This window comes from Balaenoptera musculus, chromosome 16, assembly GCF_009873245.2.
Source record: "Balaenoptera musculus isolate JJ_BM4_2016_0621 chromosome 16, mBalMus1.pri.v3, whole genome shotgun sequence".
NCBI classification, from domain to species: domain Eukaryota; kingdom Metazoa; phylum Chordata; class Mammalia; order Artiodactyla; family Balaenopteridae; genus Balaenoptera; species Balaenoptera musculus.
This window is the reverse complement of record NC_045800.1, coordinates 17,786,660-17,803,306: the sequence shown is the minus strand read 5'-3', so window position 1 is coordinate 17,803,306 and position 16,647 is coordinate 17,786,660. Positions and strand designations below refer to the sequence as shown.

The 16,647-nt window shown below is 35.5% G+C and overlaps 1 protein-coding gene across 13 annotated transcripts in view; it reads left to right on the top strand.

Moving 5' to 3' along the window:
- VTI1A (vesicle transport through interaction with t-SNAREs 1A) overlaps nucleotides 1-16,647 on the top strand; it is a 397,531-nt gene that overhangs the window by 80,061 nt on the left and 300,823 nt on the right. The gene's annotated exons all lie outside the window — the stretch shown is intronic.

The window sequence follows — 16,647 nt, the reverse complement described above, 5'->3', positions numbered from 1 at the left end:
TGTAATCAGATATGGAAAAAAAAAAGGCATGATAATTTTATTATGTGTTAGTTAATACTGTCCAAACTTTTGGGTTGAATTAACACTAGTTACTAATTTCAGAAAACGCAGCCCTATTTTGACTTCTAGGACGAGTCTACTTGAAATAGACATGCTTTTTCTTTATTGAGGTTTCACACAATGAGTGTTTTTTTTACCTAGTAAATAAATATCCATTAACCCCTTTGTACTTATCAGTTTCTTATTATTTAGCTATTTGCAAAGTATAGATTACATATCATCTATTTTATATATTTATGGATACCTCTTGCCCCGTATATGGACAACAAAAATATGTAGTCAACAACATTTCCATTGATTTTTTTAAAAATTTAGTGTTATAAAAAATAATATTTATTTTGTAAGAGCAGGTATAATGAAAATGATTCCAAATGATTTATCTTATGAATGGCCAGTGTTTCCTTTGCTTGAATTCATGGCTATCCTATATTGGCTGGCTTATGTGATGAATTCTAAGAAATCAAATAGAATGAGCACAAATGGCATTGGCATTATAGTAATGGTGAGAAAACTGAAGAAAATCATCAACCCTCCCAGATTTTTTAATAGTATGAGCAGCCCTTCTTTCTGAGGTTATTGATAGATTGGCGTTCTGCCCTGATTGGAATAAAAGCCAGCTTTCAATTGTTCTTTTATTCCTTGGGCTCACCTTAAGAAGTGACTGTCCTTACAAAGAATGTTTATAATGAGAAGCACCCTGAACGTGAGGTCAAAGGACCAGCCTTGGGTTCTGGCCCTTGTCTGTGTGACCTTAAACAAATCACATAACTTCTTTGAGTCTGTTTCTTCTTCAATAGAATGGAAATAATACTGTCTGTTGCAGAATATTCCTACGAAATGATAGCATAAGTTAAAATAGTTTATACACCATAAAACACTATATAAATATAAGTATTATTATTAATGTGTGGTCATTTGATGATATACAGGCATTTATCTTTCATAGAAAAAAAAAGTATTGTGATTGAAATTTGTGTTAAAGGAATTTTTAAGAAGTGTTATTTTGGGGAATGTGTCACTATACCTGTTGAACATCAGGGAACCTTCTTTGACAAAGCATCCCATTGGTGAGCCTCTTTCCACAGGGGACTGGGTTGGGTTGGGGATATTCTTGCTATGACACTGATCACTGGCCATTCATAAAAGAAATCATTAATCATCTGGAATTGATTTGGCTGATTGGGCTGCCTTTTCTCTTTCACAACACCATTCATGTAGCTCCCTCCCAAAGCTGAAGGAAATCAACAAAGAGGATCACAGATTCTGAAGGATCATGCACTGATCAAGGTTATAAGATCATGATTTGATAGTTATTCCTTTTGGTGTGTACTAAAATGTAACATCAAACTATCAATACAATCAACATGGAAAATGCCAATTTAAGAGTGTCCCCAAAACCGACCTCAGTTCCCTTGGACTTTTTAGTAGAATACAATGGTAAATTAACTCTAAAGTTTTATAAAATTAGATATTTGTATGTTTTATAATACATATATAAAAGCCTGGGAACTTCTCACAGACTGTAAAACCAAGTCTAAGAGGAGGAATAAAAGTGGGCTTTGTGGAGGTAAAGACAGATGTGGCACACACCTAGACAGAAGTCATCATGATTCATTTCCTTGGATGAGTTTGAATGTGGGTGGAGAAATGAGAAAGCAGGCACAAAGCATTTTTCCTGCCCTTGCTTCTTACTGTAATGTGGGGGAAAAAAGTAATTGTGGCGGGCACCATGTTGCTTCTCCATTTCTTGCTTCCCTGCTAGCACACAGCCTAGTTATATCCAGTCAGTCAACAGCTCTGTGTTTGTGATGTAAATTTATGATAGTAATAATCTTGTTACAGTATCAGTAGAGAAACAGCATCTTTCAAAAGGAAAAACTTTTAGCACTTATTGGTTTCTTCTTAAAGACTGTGAAATGCAAGAAGGCACAGATGTGGAAGAGCTATGATGACTTTTGAGGCGGCACAAAAGAGGGAAATGGTTTGCAAGTATTGGTCTAAGAACTGGTTCTAGACCACAACAAGCGTTTTCATGAGTCCACATCAAAATGAGAGGAAAAAAGTAAAAAATAGTGATTTTCTTATAAAGCAAACGTCATTAATTTGAAAAACTACACGTTTTCTAAGATCATGTTTTTCCTATTTTGGGGTGATAAAAGAAAGGCTAGTTTTATGATATGATAGAAATAGTAGGTGGAAGTTATATATATATTTTTTTCTTTACCTGGAAAAATAACAAAATTGGCAACCCTATTTGGGCCCTTTGAAATGTTTTTTGAAATTTTACTTGGCCACAAAATATAGGAATTATTGTCTGATGTACTGAATTGGAGAAAGAGACAGCAATCCCATCCCCTGGCCCTGCTATTAGTCAGCTGTGTGACTTTGAGGAATACTTAACCTCTCTGTACATGTTCTTTTATTTGCCAAATGGAAACCTGACATCAGATTCTATATATCCCATAAGGTTGTTATAATGTAAAATGAGGTCATATATGTCCAAGTGCTTAGAAAGCAAATAGGGCTCTGGAAAAGTCATCATTTTTATGTTTTCATCAGCATAAGTGGTTATCTCTGAAAATTATTGGCAAAAGATTTCGACAAAAATCTGTAAATTTTTCTTGATGACCATTATTGGCAAATATCATAAAAGAAATTTTGATTATTATATATAATCAATTATTTGTGTAATAGAATAGAAAGCATATTGACCACTAGCATCTTCCTAGTAAATAATAAAATTCATCTTCTAAAATTCTTGAGTCATTTTTGACATTTTTAAAAGTTATTTTTTCAAATTGGCAGTTATTGTCTCTTTAAGAATAGCTGCTGAACAGGGGGACTCATGTCTAGAATGTACTTGGTCTGAGCAAATGCATCAATACATGATTATTTCTAAGCGCCATTTACACCTTGATATATATTGAGTTTAATACCAGTCAGGTTTCTTCCGTGGCTTCCTTTCTATTTGAGAAAATTGATGAGGTTACAAGTTAATTGAACAACTCCATTTAGAAATGAAGAGACAGGTGGAAGAATATATGATACTGAACTAAAGAGCTGATGCTAGGACATCTCACTCTGAGACTGACATCAAGAGGCACAATTATCAGACTCATTAGCAAACTTCCTTGGGAGTGACCATCAAAGACCAAACACTCTGGTGGTTGTATGAGCCATTGGCATGATCCAGTTTAGCATTTCTTATAAATTCTTGTCCCAGAATCTGTGAATAAAAAGTGACTCTTTTTTCATCTACTATTAATAGTCAGATATGACTCTTAGCTATGGCGATACCTATTTTGTTTGAGGTCAGGGCATTAATATTTAAAACTTTGGGTCATCTGCCCTTAATGCTGAAATTAGGATTATTTTTTTCTCTGAATTAAATATCCCAGAATTACAATAGGCACAAAACTAATGGAAGCTGTATGATGAATAAAAGAAATAGGCTGAAAGAGAAATTATACATGGGCAGAAATGCAAGGCTCACTCTCTTCTTTCAGTATGTAAACAGGTAGTTTAAGATGCTCACTAGTGTCCCAGCCTATACCGTAAATGGGCCCAGTGCACCTGGCAGTACACCTCTGGAACCAGGAGAGTGTTTGTCTACAGTCAGTAGCCTCACATCTTTGAAGAGTGATCTGCACCATTTACCAACCTTGCTTCTGCCATCCCCGAGTATCGAAGCCTTATGGGTTTGCACCCTTTCTCTCAGTTGTCACTTCAAGCCACCTAGCTCTGATGTCCCATTTGGTCAGTGATCTCTCTACAACTGGGTGCTGTGCTTCTGCCAGCCTTCCTGCCATGAATAAGAGGTGCTCCATCCTTCCCCAAGGGCCCCGCAGGTTCCCCACCCTGGCCTGGCGATTGGACATGTGTAGACATCATACAGTGTTTATTGAACACTTAATACGGGCCGCACGCTGTTCTCAGTACTCTGTATTTACCATCTCTTTAATCCTTACCACAACCCAAGGTACAGAGAGATTAAGTTATTTGCCCACACTTATTAATCGAGCTAGGAAATAGTACAACCAGACTATCTGGTTCCATGCTGATTCCATGCTCTTAACCAATAAACCACACTGAAAAATGAATGGGCCCCACATACCTAGATGACCACATACCAAAGTGACCTGTTGTAGTCAGAATAAGTCATGTTCTCACATCTGTTAAGTTCCTTTTCATATACTTTCTTCAGAAACTAACTATTGAATACTGTGTGCCATGTGCCAACATCCCTGTTCCCAGGTAGCTTATGTATCAGAACAGGAAGGAGCCGGGAGCAGGATGAGACAGACATTTTTTTAATTAATAAATAAATGGACAAGATTATTTCAGATGGTGGCAAAATGAAGCAGGGTATGAAAGAGTAGCTAGTGAAATCTATCTTAGGTTAGCTAGTCAGGGAAGACCTCTTAGACAAGTGCCTTGTAAGCTGAGTCTTGAACTGCACAAAGATGCATTAGTAAGCACACGTGGGGCTGTTGATTCCAAGAGGAAAAAGCAAGCACAAGGGCTCTGAAATGAGAAGATGTTTGGGGTGTTCAGGCAACAAAAAGAAGATCAGTATGGCTGAAGCAAAGTGAGCAACGGGCGTGGTACACAATTAGGTTAGAGCCACATAGGGTGAGATTTTATGGGGCCCCAGGTGTCTGAATTTGACTTGTAGGGTATGATGCCATTGGAGAGCTTTCAACAGGCAAGTGGCCTGATCTGAATCATGGAGGACAAGGATTGTAGGGGAGGAGTGGCAGAGGAATGGGAACAAGGAGACATGTTAGGAGGTATATTATAATAATCCAAGATTTAGTCCTTTTACTAGTTGAAAGGAACAGAAGGATTGGATGGTGAAGATGCAGGAGAAATTGTAGCCTTATTAAAAGTCATTCAGGAGCAAGGAGCTTGAAATTTGTCATTAATTTCCTTAACAATTGGCATGCGATCCCAAAGATTCTTCCTTGAGGATATCCCCAGAACAAATGGGGACTTATTAGTCCTTGTACCTGGTAGGGCTTTACACAGACAATGGCCAGTCCATTAGGCTGGTGGTAATGGACACTTGTGATTATAAATCTGAGCTTAAAACCAAGTTTATGATAATATTTTATTTGAGGAATAAAGATGATGATACCTATTTTCTAGAGTTTGTGAGAGGCATAAATAAAATAATGTATATAGAAAGATTTTGTAAATTGCCTCACAAAAGATTTTTTTTTTCCTCTCTAGAAATCTTCACTTCAGGTAGGTTCTGAGTATAAACATACATTGTCACTTTGCTTAATTTTGTGTCAGTCTAAAGAGAAATGGGTTAGTTCCATTCTACCCAAAGCGGGGCTTGGGACCAGCAGCATCGGTATCCCCTGGGAGTTTGTTAGAAATGCAGCATCTTGGGTCTCCTCAGATCTACTGAATCAGAATCTGCATTTTAACAAGATCAGCAGTGATACCTGTGCATAGTGAAGTTGAGTTAGAAGTCCTGTTTTCAGTGTTAGTTTTTCATCTGTGTCTGTTTGAACTGGATAAGTCATCTCATTGAATCTCATATACATGTGTATATATGTATAACTACACATGTGTACAAAAATTCAGGCAGGTAGCTTGCATTGTTAACACCTACACTCCCTGTGAAATACAGGTAATAAATATGGCTGTGTCTGCTAATATTGGTGATACTGGATTCGAGAATTGTCTATTTAGGAGCTATAATAATTATTTACCTTACCTTAGTTAGGCAATACTTGGCAACAAGAATAGCTAGTAACCTATCCAGTAAGCCAAAAGGGACTACATTATACCACTTTATTTTTGTCAAAATATATTTTCCCCTATATTTAACACCACTTAACATTCTTTTTAAAAAATAGCACGTTTATCACAATTTCTTGTATATCTTGTTTTATTAGGGAAATGCAAAGGTAGATTTTCTGAGTAAGAATAATACCAATGTTATGTATTTATAAGTTATTTTCATAAAAGAAATATTTTCTACCCAAGTCTTATTTGTTATAGAATTGATACAGAAGATTAGTCCATTTCTTTTTTTTTTAATAAATTTATTTATTTATTATTTTTGGCTGCGTTGGGTCTTCGTTGCTGTGCACGGGTTTTCTTTTTAGTTGTGGCGAGAGGGGGCTACTCTTCGTTGCAGTGTGCGGGCTTCTCATTGCAGTGGCTTCTCTTCTTGCAGAGCACAGGCTCTAGGCGCAAGGGCTTCAGTAGTTGTGGCACGTGGGCTCAGTAGTTGTGGCTCACGGGCTCTAGAGCACAGGCTCAGTAGTTGTGGCACACGGGTTTAGTTGCTCCGCGGCATGTGGGATCTTCCCGGACTAGGACTCAAACCCGTGTTCCCTGCATTGGTAGGTGGATTCTCAACCACTGTGCCACCAGGGAAGCCCTAGTCCATTTCTATTTGAGTTTCCTTGGCAGTCCCATTTCCTTTCTATGAAGATTTTCTCTCTCTCTCATTTGTGTGTGTGTGTGTGTGTGTGTAAGAGTCCCATCATCTAGTTAGGTAACATATTCATCACCTCACATGTTTATCTTTTTTTTTTTTTTTTTTGGTGAAAACATTTAAGTTCTACTCTTTTAGCAAATTTCAATTATATAATGCAGTGTTATCAACTGTAGTCACCATATTTTACATTAGATCCTCAGGCCTTATTCATCTTACAGCTGGAAGTTCTGTACATTTTTACCAAAGCTTTTACCCTTTGACGTGTATTTTTTTAAATAAAAAATATGGATTTTACTTCAATTTCAATATTTCAATACTATGTTATAGTTACCTAATTTTAAGCTGCAGATACTTCCCATTTTAAGAATATACTTCCACAGGCCTATTTTACATGCATTCAGATTATTTTTGCTCTATATGATTACCTCATCAAAATCTTCATTCATTTGACCAAATAGTCAGGGAAACATATGGAGTACTTCTTTTTCTTCTGGAACACAGATCTTAGAATTACAGCATTTTTATGAGAATTAGGTAATTTATGTACACCACTGTTTCTGTTTCTACTGTGTCTATGTCTTTTTTTAAGAGTTCATACAGGAAAAGCAATCAATAGTGGTATCAGCTTACATTTTTAAAAACCAAACAAAATGTTTCATGTTCAGAACTTATTTAAAGAATCTGAACAAATGCATTTTAGATGTGAAGTGCCTTCCTTTGTATCTTTAGCTGTCTCAAAGCCTTGGCTGAACTACTGATGGAGTTTACCTGAGCCTTTCATGGGGTTATATGGGGATTATGGAGTATGATACTGCAACTTTATCATATTCTATCTTTTGGCTCTTGATAAAATATTCTTATTTTAATCAACTCACTATAGAACTCACTTAGAAATTTTAGTCAGGTTTGGAAATATCTATTGAGACCATGTTTTTACCAAACCAAAAGTTAGTCATTTTCTTTATTTTTTCAGGAGTTTCTTCCATGTCTGCTGACATTTTCTTATTCTTCTATCTCTTCCTCTTCATTATAATTAAACTTCTTTCTTCTCTTCTTCCCCTTCCTCCTTTTCCCCCTCATTCTTTTCTTCAAGAAGTATTTTGAGTGTTTACTATGTAATAATTTGATTCAAAAATATAAATCCTTGAATGTATTAATTTATCATCGACAGAAAAGATTAATGGTTGAAACAATGCACAATAATAAAATATAATGCCTAAAACTACTTTTGAAGTTACAGGCGAGCTTTGGAACTGAGCTAACATCTCAGGAAATGTAAGAAAGTTGTTGTTGTTGTTTTCGCCTCCATTTACTGACAAGTCATATTTATAAAGACTCCTGGGAACGTAGACCCCAAAAGTATTAACTGTATGTTCCTTGCTCTTAGAGCTGTTACCAGTTGGTAGAAGAATAAATCTCTGTTTCTGTAATATTAGTGAGAGTGGTACAGTATTATGTGAAAGAAGGCAAATATTGTATTTCACTTATTCAGCAAGCTTTCATTGAACTCTACTGGGTGTCAGGTGCTTCAGAGATGCTGAGCTAGAAAGACAAGATACCCCAGTCTTGGTTCATCTGAGTAGAGGATGTTCTGTCTATAAACACTGATTCAGATTTTTAACCTGAATAATTTTGTTTAGGCACAGATTGGAATTCAGAAAGGCACTACCATGTTTAAACTAGTGCAGAAATAACAAGTTAACACTTTATGTTGTTCTACAATATAGGAACAGAAAATGGGATTACACAGAACATGGGATTATACAATTGGGTTGATATTAACCACCTATTTATCCAGCCACATATATTTTAGAGAAAAGATTTTTCTTTAGAAATGTTAAACTTTCTGACAGAAAAAGTTATCTCTAGAAAAAGTTTCTCTATTCATCATTTTGGGTGATGGAATAAGTGGTTATGCTTTCAGAACCTTAAAGATATCTCTGCTAGAATAGGTATTTTTATAGATGCTGAGAAGAATTACCTGACCATGTCCCATGAGTTTTTAAAAGTCTGCCAAGTGGTAAAAGAATCATTTTAATGTGTAGTTATCACTTTATAATTACAACCCTATCAAAGTCTTACTTCTCAAAAAGCTGTGGTTCTGCTCTGAAAGGAACAGAGGAGGTTGTCATTTAGGGTGAAGCTCTTAAAGAGTATTTTCAAGTTGTGCTTAAATTTACTTTGTGAGGTTCCCTGAGATATTGGTGAGCTCCACAGTGGTAAGAAAAGGATGTCATTTAAACCCTATTTGGAGAACCTTCTCCTTAGGTGGTCCAAGGGAATTCATAGGGTTCATTTTTAATCCATTAAAAAGTATTATACTCATTTTTAAAGGTGTCCTACCCCGTAATGCCTGTCACTTTTCGAGTTGGTTCGTAAGATACACGTGAAGCCATTCTTACTCTGTTGCATCTCTGTGAGTTGAGAAAAAGAAAGACGACCAAAGCAGGTCGCTAAAATGCCAATTTACTTTCAAATATTACAGTGAAGGACGGTTAAGCTTATGACCGTGTTGCACTGTGCTTATATAACTTTCCTTGGGATTTTTTTTTTAATCAGGTTTATTTTCCCTTTGAGTCTGACTTCTAGTGCCCAGAAGTTTTCTTTTCAGCAATGTTTATGTATTTAACAGAATTTTCTGAGGTGGGTGCCACAGAATTTTCACAGCATGAGTTCACATTGGACTAAGATTTTGTATACGACTTATACCAAGTGGAAAACTTGACGGGCATGAGCTTTAAAAATGGCTTTTTTTATGTGCTCTATGTTTGAAGCTTTCGTCTGTATTTCCTGTTGGGCTACAGTGTTTTCCAACGTTGCCATAAGAGAACAAAGTCAACATTAAAAAATAATTTTTTTATTGAAGATACGTTTTTCCAAGTAAAGTCATTATCAAAGAGACTGTCATGGTGGGTCATCATTCATGTTTGGCACTGTGTTGCCCTTTTGCATCTTGACATATAAATTCTAAGTCATAGTTAAATAAATATCTATTTATGTAGAGAGAGGAAGAAACCACCCTAAAGCCAGACAAGAAAAAAAGCTTTTTGAAGACTGTCCCTTTTGGAGAAAAAATAAGCATATTGTTGGGTAGTCTTAACATGATCTTCCATGTTGGTAATCTCATCACAGTCAATTGCCTAAGGTCCTGATCCACATTAAAAGGTTATTTTTGTCCACATACAATACACCTTTTAAGTTGACCTTAATAATTGTTTTTATTCCCATTTTCAATGCTATTTGCAACACATGGCTCTTGAACAGAGCACAGTGGAACCTTAACATTTATTCCAAAAACAATTATTGGGCCCTAAGAAATTAGTTAGGGTTCATTAGATCTGGATTGGGCTAAGTCAGTCTCTGGAATAACAAGAAAAATATTGCCTTAAATGAATATTATTAGCAAGGTTTGCATTTGGGAGTCAGGTAGGGGAGATAATCAACCCACCTGAAAAGGAAAATAGGTTTTATGTAATTTAGGAAGGAACAGACCCTTGCCCCTTTCTGGGCACTTAGAATATATAGTTCCTTTGATAAGCTGGGATATCTTGGCAAAATATCTGTTTGGGAAATACATAGCTATAAATCCCCATGATGAATATAATTAGTGTTTTTGAAGCAGGGTGGAGGAAGTAATTAAGTCTATTTCACAGTGTCAGGGAAAGACTCAGAATAGATGAGCCTTATGGAATAAATAAAGGGTGAGCTAGGGAAGTGGGTAAACCATGAGCAAAGTGGGTAAACCATTGGGGCAAGTATGTGGCTTATGAGAATTTCTAGAGTGTGTCCTATGGCATATCTAACATTCATCTTAGTTATTAAGTATACTTGAAAGTGATTAACATTTATTTTAAAAACACTTTCCCTCAAACTTTTTATTATTTCAGAATAACCTCTCTAATTCACCTATCCATCTTAATAGTCAGATGTGTAAGTATTTTACATAATACATTATAGAGATTTTTAATGCTTTATAGTCTTTGGTCATTTTCAACCTTGCGTTATGTGCTGTAAATAATAATGCTAATATTAGGAATAATATTATATAATCTGCTTTGAAATTTTCCAACTACTTTCAGTACATCTTTTTACATCTATTACTTAATTGTTTCAATCAATACGTTAGCTTATCCAAAATGGAGATTGTGTGTTCAGATTAAGTAGACTGATCCCCTGAATACTACCCTAAATGCCATCAATTTTCACCAACTAGAATGGCTATTAAGTTTTATTTGATTTAATGTTTCCCTCTTCCTCATTAGCATATCTGTGAATTATCTCTAATGTTCGATGCTCTATGCAAACCTGTTGATGATTAGAACCTGTTACTTAAACAAAACTCTGTTGTAAGAGGGATACACAAATTTAAGAGATTCACCAATTTTTCTCACCGATGTTAGCATAGGACTTTTAGTGTCATCCAAATTTTTCACATAGGTGAGTTAAAGAGATTGACTGGAGTGACTTTGTTAATATAAAAAAGGAGACCTTTTTTTTTTTTTCCCCCAAACATTATGACTCTAAAAGGTAAGCATGAAGATGGAGCACATATCTTATTGCCTCACTGATACTGCCTGCCAGCTGTGAATTTTCTTACTGTAATGAATCCCCTCATTTTTATTGCTGTGTACAGGTACCGTGCTTTATTTTTCTTCCTACTTGGATTTCGTGTAGGATGCACACCCCATATAGTTCTTTAAATTCACACTGTTGTGCAAACAAGTCAGTCTTTCTGTTCTCTCCTTTGTTAGCTGTAAACCTTGTGGCGCAGCAGTTCTTTCGTGCCCTCCATGAGTTGCTGGACTCTGCTCAAATTAAACACTGTAAGATTATCAGCAGGCTACAAAGGTGGAGTGGATCTTTCTCTTTGGCATTTTGGTATAACGTCTTGATCTGGAAAATGCTAACAAATTTGAGTGAAATAATCATCTCACACCCACCCCTTGTAAATTGGGACTTCGTGTCTACCACATAAAAAATAGGAAGAACACATGTATAATTTTTGCTGTCCTTTGAGGATTCCAAAAAAAGTTATGTGTGTAAAATGCATAGGAATTATTTTTTTAATCCAAGTGCCAAGTTGGATCACCTATCTTTCACCTGCAGTGAAGCAAAATGGAATGGTTCACGGAGCTTTGTAACTAGACAGACCCCAGCTTCAAATCTCGTTCTGACACTTAATAACTGGGAAACCTTGGGCAAGTTCGTTCGCCTTTCCATGTCTTCATTTCCTAATATATAAAAATGTTTGCCGGTCTTCTCTGTGGAGGTTGTTGTGAGAGTTACACGAAGTAAACTATAAAAACACTCAACGCATGTTGTCTATCATAGGTGCTCAATAAAGGTTAGTTTCCATTATTATGCTACTTTTCATAATAACACTAACTGCTATGACAAACCTCAAATTCCCCAGTGGCTTGATGCGGTGAAGTTTCTTTCTCACTCTGGGAATAGTCCAGTGCAGTTGCTGCTCATGAGCAGATGGGCTTCCACGTGGTGAGTCAGAATTCCAGGTCCCTCCCACTTGGCGGCTCTGCCCAGCACCCGGCTTTAGAGGCCTCTACATTTTGCCAGTGCCCAAGGCAAAGAGAGAATGGAGAAGGCACACCTGATTTTAAAGCTCCATTGACAGCAACTGACACACCTTGATGCTACATACATTCCACTGGCAAGAACTAGTAGAATGGTGCCACCAAGTGCAAGGGGGCTGGGAGATATAGTTCCAACTGGACAAGCACTTTCTCATCACAACTTTATAGTAAAGAAGAGAAAGAACAAATATACGTGGGTAGTTTATACTCCTCTGCTGTACTATTTATTCTTGTCCACTTCACTGCCTCATAATCAGTCAATTAAAACCCTGGCTTGTAACAGTATAATGGGATGAGATGGAAGAGTAGCTGGCTTATGGGTCAGGTCAGTGGTTATAATCTTGTAGAATTTGTGACAAATGAAACTTTCTCTCTTATTTATATGGGCACACTAAAGAGTCAATATCATTTGCTTTCTTTTCTACCAGGCACTTATCTCTGTTCACTTCTCAAATTTATACTCCTTAGGTCTGTAACAAAAGATAATTCTGCTGCGTGTGTTTTCATCTAAGTGTTGACAATAGATACAAGTCAGCAAATTTATTTATCTCATTTCTAAAGTATGTGCTTAAAGAACATTGCAGACTGTCACAACCAAGAGAAACCTAAGGAGACAGGGTGACTAAACGTAATGTGGTATCCTAGATGGGGTCCTGAAACATTAGACAAAATGCCTAAGGGCGTTAGACAAAAACTAAGGAAATATGAACCAAGTGTGGACTTTAGTAAATAATAATTATCAGTATTGGTTCATTAGCTATGACAAATGTACCACAGTAATATAAGATGTTAATTATGGGGGAAACTGGGTATTAAGTATACGGGAGCCCTGTATATCATAAATTTTCTGTAAATTTAAAACTGTTCTAAATAAGGTTTTTTTTTTTTTAAGTACGTTGCAGTCACAGTGGTGTTCATATTTATTGACCACCCATAGTGTAGTATTGTCATTGCTGCAGACCTGGCCTCTCCTTTCTAACTTTTATATTACCACTGTCAATAATTTGGCCTTTACAGTAACTAACAGGACCTGTGTATATCTAGAGCATCTTGCTTAGGTTTTGGCACTAGTAAATGCTTTAGGAAAGTTTGTTTCCTCTTTCCTCTCCTTCTCTCGGTACTTCTAGTAATTCTGAAAAGAACAAGATGAACTTTTATTTGGCTATTGAAAGGATCAGGCTAGTAAATCACTCAATGTTATGACTCCAAGAAATATGAGATATATATGGGGACATGGTCCCAGTGTCCATGTGATTCACCCCCATGTGCCGTCTTTAAGACGTGTAAGAGTGCACAGACCATTTTACTTATTCGAACAATAGCCAATATATTTTTAAAATTTTGCAGTCTAAAAAGAACACAACAGGGTGCATCATGATAATAGAAATGGTTCCTATTTTTTTCCTCTTCCAAAGTTCCTAAAATGTTACTGTTTAATTTTACAATTAAAACAATTTTTTTCTCTATATTTAAAAGTGCCTAAAAGCTATTCTTGAAAAATTATTTCACATCATAGTTTCTCAAATATATATGTTTACAGAGAATGAGAGATTCCATACGTCAATAGCATGAAGAGGCAAAACACTTGTAAAAACAATTTTCAGTTATTTTTGTTTCTCCTTATTTAATTGCCCAAATTGTGTAATACTAGGATTTATATCTAAAGGTCACTGTCTGAAAATTCTATAGTAACGGACTTTTAAAACTCTACATATGTGTTTTTAACTTCCTTGGTCTATTTCTTAGGATTATTCTGGCGTCCTGACGATGATTTCTTGATTTCTCCAAACACAATTGTACCCATTTCAGCAATATTAATATGTGAAAGGAAGTGGAAGTTCGAATCCAGATTTGTTGACCCTTGAGATCTTATATTGACCTTAGTAGGTATTAACTTTTTAGATCAATAAGAGCTGTTATTGACCTCAAAGAAAAGTCAATACCCGCTTGTTGATTTGCAGCTTGAAAATGTTATACATTTTGTTCTTCATTATTACCCTACTTATTTCAGCCTTTTTAAATAAAAAATGTCTTTACTGTTTCTGCCAAGAGATCATCATGTCAAAATATTTCAGTTTTGGTGTTTAAGGAGATAATCACTGGACATGGTCGTCATTTTAGGGTTTTTTTTTTTTTAGTTTTTTAGTGGTTCATTTTAGTTTTCTGTAAAATTACAACTGGCTGAGATTCATGCTGTTCCGGAAAGTGAAGTATACTTGATTGTATTTTATCTACTGTGATTTTTAACATTTAAGAAACAATTTTAAATAATCTATAGCTCATGGCAAGAATATTCTGACATGTATATATGAGAAACGAAAAGAAAGTTAAATTGGAAATAAGTGATCTGAAAAGCAATTAATTAATAATGTTTTTTGCCTTTCCATGTATAAATGAAAAATATTAGTGCAGACGCATGTTCAGCGTGTACTTTTTATGTGGATAAACATTGAAAGCTTTTAACTAAGGACTTGTGTGGGTTTGAATTTTAGAGCCCTGTGCTTCTGAAGTTTTATTAAGTGCTGAAGTTTTAAGTATTGGTAGAGAAGTGGCTTTTTACATCATCATTGTTTTGTATATTAACATGGAAATGTCAAGCTTTGCATAACTTGAAATGTCTCAGAATTGCCTATTGCTGAAATTCAAATGTCAGAACAATACTTCTGCACATGTATGACTCTGATATTTCAACTCTAAAAACCTCATAAATGATTCAGTATCACTTTGGCCTTGTTATGATATAACTTTAAAAAGAGGTAGAGTGATCTAAATGTGGTTTAGGAAGTGGTAGTCTCATTTAGTCCAGGCCTAAAGCACTAATTTCTCAACCCATTAATGGTCATTAGTCCTTTTTTAAAAATATGTAACCATTTTGGTGAAAAATTTGAATTTTAATGAGGATTCTTTCAGTATTTTGCACCATTGCAAAAATGAAGCTATTTAATTTTTGAGCAACAAGATTGGCTTATATCTTACACCAATTTGTGATATTAGTTCATTGTCATGGAGTCCTCAATATTAAAAAATAAATAAAAAGCTCTCTTTTTTTCAAGAGATGAATGCTTTCTAGGACATAAATGATAAATAAAGCCTAAGTGACCTGTAGAAATAGACCTTCTACTATGAATTTACTCTTCCAAAGTTTATGTGGCATCTGTACATTTAAAATTTTAAACTTTAGAGCTGGAATGAGCCTTAGATGTGACAAACTTGACTTTGTCATTTTATACAGAAAACTGTATCTTGATGTCTAGTTCCTATATATTGCTACTTGGTTTCATTTTTTATTTAAAAATCTCAAATATTGTGTACCACTACTGGTATATTAATAATTTGGAATAAAATACCTTTACTACCCCCCCTATTTTTATATTAAGTATTTCCTTTCTAATGGAAAAAAAAAGCTTTCCCGAGGGGAACTTTATCACTTAAAGAGGCTTATTTTCATACATGTTCCTAATAGCTTTACTTGCTTTTCTAGGATATAAAGTTATGACAATTAAAATATGCCAACATTTCAATATGATAAAATTGATATGTTTGGGGTCTTATATTCTAGAAATAAAAAACACCATTAGGGTCATAACATGGAGTGTGCACCTTGGCCATTTCATTTTTTCCTCTGCTAGGAGATTAGTGGAAAATAAGCTCTGCAAATTAAATTTTATTGCAAAATTATCTTCCGATGTTCCGCAGTGAAGATAATATTGAGTGATAAGGCTGCAGTGGATTTTGTATAAAGCAATTACAGCATGAAGGCTACAATCTGAATGAAAAATTGCTCAAGCTTTCCTATAATCTGTAGAAAACCTCATTTTGGAATGTTTAAAATTGTCTCATTTTATACAGGTGATTATATTACTTAAGGTATATTGCAGCATGAAAGCAGCATTACTGAATGGTTTTAACGACCATTATCGGCGAGAGGTACAAGAATACATAAATATATATTTTTTCATACTTGGAAAATTATCATTTCAAAAAGTCTCTCTGCTACTGGAGTTCCTTCTCTAAAGCTTGCTTTATCCATTGAACCCATTTCACTCTTTAGATAACTACTTATGAAAGTTAAGATCAAAATGTCCACTTGTGTATTTTACCCTCACCTTGGCACATGTAAAGAGGGACTTCTATTCCAGGTCTCCATTGTATAATTGTATAGTTGGCCCTTTAGTAGCATTATTTACACCTTAGTTCCTGAATTTGTCCTTTACATAGTAATTACAAACAGATAAGAACAAAGACATTGTTCTTGAATTATGTAGAAAATTGGTTTGAAAGGGCCTCCTACAAGTAAACTTGAAGAAGAAAATGTGTGTGTGTGTGTGTGTGTGTGTGTGCACGCACATACGTGTACGCCCCCCCCTCCCCCGCAAACTCCAGTTCATATGTATTTCCTGACCTTATATTCTTCTTTCCCACCAATCAGTCAGGGCTCGTTTGGTGGGTGTCTGTTATGAACAAATTAGCGTAACAAGGTACCAGAATGGTGTAGTCAGATTACGGCTATGCCAGCACTGAGACTCCATCCCAAGG